Below are 6,926 nucleotides of genomic sequence, written 5' to 3'. Positions count from 1 at the left end.
TAGTGATTGGTTCTCTTTAGATTGTTGTCTCAAGTAGGGCTCGACTTGAGATAACTTCTTCCTAGATGGGACTCGTTACCATTCTCCTTTCTCCTGTCACTTCCTTTGAATACTGGCATTGGTTGGTACATCCTATGGACTGCAGCTATAGGATTGTGTAATCGTCAATCTAGAGTATCCATCCTCTAAAGTTTTGGTTCCTGACATTGCTAGTACAACTCTAGTGTCTTCTCCACTTTTCTTTCTTTTTTCTCTGCCTCCTTTCCTTTGCTTTTTCATTCTTCTTCTCTCATTCTTTGAGAAGCAACATACGTGTGCTAGATATTTTTGTCCTCATTGGGACTGTTACCCACCAAAAGTGAGTGGCCCATAGGAGAAACTTTTTCCTTATTCATCTCTTCGAACCGATAGCTAGCAGCCCCTGAGAGACACTAGTAGTTGATGTGACGTGCCATTCATACCTCTGCCAGCTACATCAGTCATGTGTTACCTCACTCATCTTCCAAGAGCACATGTTGGAAGGTGGGCTTCTCATCAAAAGGTACTTTATTTATTATGCAATCGGGTGCTTATGCTTGTTTGTATTTGGGCATTCTTGTATTTGTATCAAGTCTTGTGTACTGTTAGGCCATGTATCAGCGCGCCTGGAGTGGGGTCATGATTCATATTGTGTTAAATGCTTACAACAACTTATGGTGCGTCTATGTGTCAAGGTTTAAGCCAATCAGGATTCCCTATTATTGCATCGTGCAATCATTTCTTGTGTCAATCAGTTGCATGTATTGATTGATTAATTCGATGTATAGAACCCAAACTATGTTAAAAAAAAATTAGCAACAAGCCATGAACTATCTAAACATAACCATAAATAACTGGATCAATAATGAGACTCGACCTTCCACCATATAATATTTCCATATGAACTCCCTTTCTAAATTTAAACTCTTGTGGAAACTTACCTCTGCCAAAACTTCATGCTCCGCTCAATATATGAGATCTCTGCTAGTTTGTTGAGGGGTTGTAATGAAAACCAAATGATAATATCGTCAGAAGACTTCCACATGAAAGAGATTACACTCCATATTCAAAACATGCGTGGCAAAATTATAATGGCTTCAAACCCTTCCAACGAGTTGATATGACCAGATCTCCATTAAGATTTCATAGCCAAAATTCCACAACGAATAGAAAAAAATCAAAAGCACTCCAAACCATGTCATGTATTACATTGATTTCAAACCAAGCCATCAGATCATTGTACCGAACTTTTCACAAATAGTTAAAATATCAAAACTCGTTCATTTTTCGATTGAATATGTGTTGCCGCTCCTCCATTGCATTCAACTCGTAGCTGCATGACTTGTTATGGTCACATGGTTGTCCTAATCGACCATAAGACCGACTTGTTAAACCGGGAGCCAACGTTTCCATAAGGCATAAGACCATGCCCATATGACCTAGACCCAAGAATCATTGAGTGTCAAATGCTAATGCCATCGACAGTGCCGCAACCGCCATGTGGCATACCTAGAGGGGGCCACATGTCACCCAAAACACGCTCATTAGATAGCTGAAATTGCCATTTTTATCTGACAAGTGGCAGCCTCGGGTGGGTCCTCGTCAACATGCTAACATCGTCTACTAATATAACCTCGCCACGTGTCATAATCCTATTTGTCTGACAATTAATTTGTTGAGGACACAGTGGATTGATCTGAGATTTGCATGGTTTTTAACTATGTTAACTAATGCACAACTCCTTGTGCTTGTGGCCATTGATCTGCCTATCCAATGGTGGATCTTCAAGAGACTTGGACGATGTTTAACAAATAAATATTTTGGGTTTGGCCCCATAGTTTTTCCTTTTAAGTTTTACCCTGATTAATACTAATTTTCAACTGGCCATAACTTCTCACCCAGGAGGATTTTTTGTAAGAAAAATATAGGATTGAAGAGGTATCGATGAGAAATATGCAACCATGCTATTAGTGAGATATTTTGGGCATTTTTTCTTCTTCAAAAACTAAAATAAATTCAAGCACCCTGTTACCGCTCAAACTAGTAGGGGACCTAGAGGGGATTCCTAAAGGGGAAATGTTAGGCCAAGGGCAACAAATGGAGACTTAGCCCACTGTCACCTTAGCTAAGGCTCCCTTCTATTTACGGACTTTCACCGATGGGAGGAGACCCGATATATTATGGAGCTCTTCATGAAGGATAAGTAATCATAATGATGTGGAGTGACCCAAATAATCCCTTTCCTGGAATAGTTAGAAGTATAAGGCTTGCTTGCTTTCTAAGCAAAGTACAATGTCTTCTAGGGAAATGAAAGGAGGATTGAAGGGTTAGGTTTATGGGATATAACTTATGAAGGAAATTCCCAATCCCTAAAATCCTTATTGTAATTGGTACCCCGGATGGTTTTTGAAGAATTGTCTTTCAAAGGAATTGGGCCACACGTGACCAAGTGGACCCGGTCAAGGATAGGGGGAATGAGTACAACAACCAATGATGTTCTTAACCTAGATAAGGTGGGGGGAGGATCAAAGAAACAATTTTCACTTGAAGTTGTTGGTTTGATCCTATGAGGTACCATCCTTGAGGATGCTAATGCAAAGTTTGATCCCAGAGCTAGGGCTTGGCTTTTCTCCCAGACCCACCGACGGAATGGCTTCAAAATTGGAGGAGAGCTTGAGGAAAAACCAGCGCAGGAGACCTTAGGAGATTGAACTTTTTGGATGGCTAGCTTGTCGGTAAATCGATGCCCTAGGTGCCCCAACTTAGTTGGACCTAGAAGGAGGTGAAAGAATGTGATTTTTGGTGATCACCTTTTGGTAGATCAGTGCCTTAATCAAGCCCTTGTTCAATTTTTTGTGTTAGTAGCCTTGTCTCAACGTTATTTATCATTTCTAGAAGTTTCATGAAGTCCTAGGTAGAGGCCTAATTCCTAGACAAGGTAGCGAGAGGATCAAAGAAACAATTTTCACTTGAAGGTGTTGGTTTGATCCTATGAAGTTTGATCCCAGAGCTAGGGCTTGGCTTTTCTCCCAAATCCACTGACAGAATGCCTTCAAAATTGGAGGAGAGCTTGAGGAATCACCAGCGTAGGAAACCTTAGGAGATTGAACTTTTTGGAGGGTTAGTTTGCCGGTAAATTGATGCCCTAGGTGCCCCAACTTAGCTGGACCTAGAAGAAGGTGAAAGAATGTGATTTTTGGTGATCACCTTTTGGTAGATTAGTGCCCTAATCACGCCCTTGTTCAATTTTTTGTGTTAGTAGCCTTGTCTCAATGTTATTTATCATTTCTAGAAGTTTCATGAAGTCCTAGGCAGAGGCCTGAGTCCTAGCCTTGAAAACGTGGTTCAAAATCTGCGGTCGCTGGCATAGAACTGCCTGACAAAGGCCACAGTCACATGGAGACCTTTCTATGGGAGCGACTAGAGGGTCTCAGTCACAGGGAAGGCTTGTTATAGGAGCGACTAGGGATCTATTTCTTAAAAACTTCAAGTTCTCTCAGGGGTTGGACACCTGGAGGGGTTGGTTGGCTCTTGAAGGTTTTATAGCTCCGTAGGAAGGTCAGTTTGGTTTTGTTTAGTCGATTCCACTTCCTTAACTATACTTGGGGAGTTGAATCATATCATAGTAACTCTTCATCACATGTTTACCCCGCTGGACTGGTTAGCTGGGTAAAGGTGGGAGGAGGGTGTTATAGCTCTAGCATTGCATGTAAAACTCTTAGGTAAGTGCAGGTATTGTTTTCTTATATTGCATCTTGACATTTATTTTCATATACTAGCTAATATTCTCTCTCCATGGTCGTTAGGCTTGTTTCTATCATACCATGGCAACTTTGAATTGAATTATGGAATTGAAACCTTTGCTGAGGAATTAGTAACAATTGAGAATATGTGTAATTCCCAGCAAGAAGGTTTGATGGGTAGTCTACGTTGCAACCCAATAATGAAGTGGGATAGCTCGAGTGACTCATTCTAATTTTGTCTTTCCTTCCCCAGCTATGACCTGGTGTTAAGGATTTCTTTCTTCATTGATACCTCACTAGCATCATCAAAACTCATCCCCTTTCCTATTCCATGCTAGTGTTGCCTCTTGTAGGATTTGTTATTGTGCTAGTTTTTCTAGATCTCATCTTTGTTGGTGCTTAACTAGTCCTCACAACACTTGCACCATAGTTAGATACATTATGTCGTTATTTCCTCCTACATTCGTAGGTATTTCAAGAACTCTTCCACCTTTGATGACCTTACTTTCTTTGCATGGGCATTGCCACCATTTGTCTTTGATGGTGCTTCAACAGTGTCACTGTCTCCCTTATTTTCTCCAATCACTTTTGTTTGTCTCTTTCCCTTCGTAGAGAGTTGGTGTTGTGAAAATTTGGAGACCCAAATTTCTATTGCAGCAACTGATTAAGTATCTTCTATTTGTTAGATTACTGAACAAATTATTTACTGCATGCTACAACAAATATTGAAACTAATACACTGCAGCCTTCACCAATTAAATTAAATGTGGAAACAAGAAACTGAGCAAGAAAGAAATACACAACACATGGCACTGTTATTTTTGGACAAATGTCCCCAGAAAAACCCAATGCGGGAAAACCGTTGCAGCAGCTGAGGGTTTGTATTATTAAGCAGTAGTTTTCTGGATACAATTCGTTGGATGCACAATTGGATATCCGATACAGAGAGAAACTGGCAAAAATTTTAGTGAGAGAAATCTCACACTGTTATGGGAGATTCGATTCTGATTAGGGGCTTGCTGACTGGGCCTACGCTGCCTCTGCGCAGCTTCTGCATCAACCCTACGCAGAACTGCATCACTCTGGCTGGGCTCTGCGTCAATCCCTCTGTTGACCTCCTACTTACTGGAAATTTGATCTTGAGGCCTTCCAGTCTCACACCCCAACTTCCTGCACTGAATCTCGTCTCTGCCTTGCACTCCCAGGATCTGGAAAGCTTCCTCCGATATACTATCCTTGCCCCTCACTGCAAGAAATCACCTTGATCGATTCTCTAGAAACTTTTGCGCTGCCGTCTCTAAGAAAATCGATATCTTGATCTCTCTCCGATGTGTTTTCCAAATACCCATCGAAGTCCTTCTTATAATCCTCCAATTGAGTAATCAATGGCCCATATTAGATTCTAATCAATGGCTCAGATCATTTGGACTTGATCTCCTTCTTCTTCTAGAAGTTTCGCCCTCAGTTTGATTAATACCCTTTAATTATTTTAATTTCCTAAGTTTAGACTTAGGCACCCATTAAAAATAATTAATTATTTTAATAAAAATATCTCTGGGTGGAATTTCCCAAAACGATTTCTAGGTATTCTGGAATACATGTGTCCAAGCCTACCTTCAAATTTTGAGGCTTAGATCACATTTGACGCTACCACAAATCAACGCTCCCTCTTAGCGAGGAATGAGTTCTATGAAGTGTTTGACCTAGGTGGTATATCTAGACCCTTTGTGGTCGATTATGTTGTCTTTTGAATACCCATCTTCAACATAGTCCTCTCTTACATTCCTATTTGAATATCTTTTGGTGACATTAATTTGACACCATGTTGGTAATTTATGACTTGGGTAGGTATGCAAGAGTCTTTAGGTGGATCTACCAGTACACATGATCTAGGGGAGATCTAGTTTCATGACTCCTTTCTATATAAAGTTGTAATATTCTTAATTAGCTAAGGCTAATTGGAATATTCGATTTTTTCACAATTTTGCCTTCTATAGTTAGTTATGAATAAAAAAAAAAGTGAGCAAAGGGTGACATAACTCTCTTTTAGAATAAAAGTCACTTCCTAGTAGCATAACGTTGTGACTTAAGGGGGAGCCAAGGGGGCCAAAGGGGGGACGCAGAAATGGAGCCCACGCAGACACTTGGAGGGACTACGCATAGGGAAGAAACAAGTGGAGGGACGGCACTGGAGAAGGTGGGCCTTGGGATTGAGTGAAGCAAAGGTTATAAAGGAGAGAGGAGCTTCCTCATTTCGGCATTCAGTTATGTGCATTTGAGCTAGTCGTTTCAACTTCTGAGTACGCTGGCTGTTTAGCTAGTCTCCAGCACTGTTTAGTGCATTGAGTGTCTTCGTTCGGAGATTTCACCCTTAGCCCTGGGGGACTTCGAGTGCCTTCTCGGGCAAGGTAGTTCCATCAGGATTTTTGCAGCAGTTTCATTGGTTGTTGGCAGGAGGATAGAGCACTGTAGATGACTGCGCAGTCTTGAGAGGGATGACGCGGTTCTCTCTAGCTGGAGTTTCGGATTGAGGGTTTGCAGTGGGATTTGTGCTGGGAGATTGAGCAGGGGATCAGCCCTTGCATATTGGAGAGTTTTGGCAGAGGTTTCTGGCAGATTTCTGGAGGGTTTCATTCAGTGGCAGCATAGAGCATTGAGGGACTGCGCAGAACTCCAAGGGGGTGACTTTCAGTCGGCCATTCCAGGAAAGCTTTCTAGTTTTTCTGGGTTTCTTGAGTAGAGTCCGATTCCAGAGTTTCAGCCTTTTCTGATGAGGGGAACAGCCTGAAATCCTCATTCGATTTCCAGCAGCAGCAACACGGCAATTTTTCAGCAGTTGGGACGCAGATCAGTTTGAGGCCATTCCTTTGCTATTCTGAGTGTATTTCTTCAATTGACTTGTGCAATCTGATCACCTCGTGTACTCATTCTATTGCTCAGTATAATAAAATGGCTTAGCATTTCTTGAATATTTGTTTACGTTTCATGTATACATTGTTGTTTGCTGCACTATCGTTATTTCATCTCTGTGAGTTTTCCGGCTATTATACCACTTGTACGTTTTTCTGGTTGGGGATTTTTGGTATTTGAGAAATATTCCAGGAAAGGGATATTACAGTGGTATCAGAGCATAGATCTGGTTCAGCCTATGGAGCTAGCAATCTA

Source organism: Pinus tabuliformis, chromosome 3_2, assembly GCF_031772625.1.
Source record: "Pinus tabuliformis cultivar Carrire ecotype Pingquan chromosome 3_2, CPIR1, whole genome shotgun sequence".
Taxonomy (NCBI): Eukaryota; Viridiplantae; Streptophyta; class Pinopsida; order Pinales; family Pinaceae; genus Pinus; species Pinus tabuliformis.
Note: the sequence above shows the minus strand (reverse complement) of the source record.